The sequence below is a fragment of the Mastomys coucha genome, unplaced genomic scaffold (genome assembly GCF_008632895.1).
Source record: "Mastomys coucha isolate ucsf_1 unplaced genomic scaffold, UCSF_Mcou_1 pScaffold22, whole genome shotgun sequence".
Classification (NCBI taxonomy): domain Eukaryota; kingdom Metazoa; phylum Chordata; class Mammalia; order Rodentia; family Muridae; genus Mastomys; species Mastomys coucha.
In genome coordinates this window covers 213,709,624-213,710,139 of record NW_022196905.1, presented here as the reverse complement: position 1 = coordinate 213,710,139, position 516 = coordinate 213,709,624, and positions in this window count along the sequence as shown.

Here is a 516-nt window from a genome sequence, read left to right as displayed (position 1 = left end):
ACTCTGTAGACCAGGCTGGCCTGGAACTCAGAAATCCGCCTGCCTCTGCCTCCCAAGTGCTGGGATTTCTGAGTTCGTGCGCCACCACCTCTCGGTGTGAAAGGACTCTTGATGAAGGAGTATAAATATGACCTCACAGACAGTGGGGTATGAGCACTGAGCCTTGATTTTATTTGCTCCACCTTGATATTCTTTGCTAAAGACACACGTATTCGTTCACCTTACACAAGTTGAGCTCAACTTGTGGTAATGCTGCCATTGAGAGAAACTCATCCAAGAACTGCTCGAGAGGTTCCTGCAGCAGCTTGCCACTTCTGTGGCCTTGCCTCAGGCTAGGTGGTGAGCCTGGCAGTTTCTTCAGCATTGAGCTACAGTTGCTGGTTCCTTACTGATGTCTGCTTACTGAAAGGACCAGACTATAGATGCCAGTTCATTTCTGATGTATGCCTGGTGTCTGTTTGCCTAGGGAACTGGTCTGCAGCTGCTGGGTCATATCTGATGTTTGCTACAGGACTG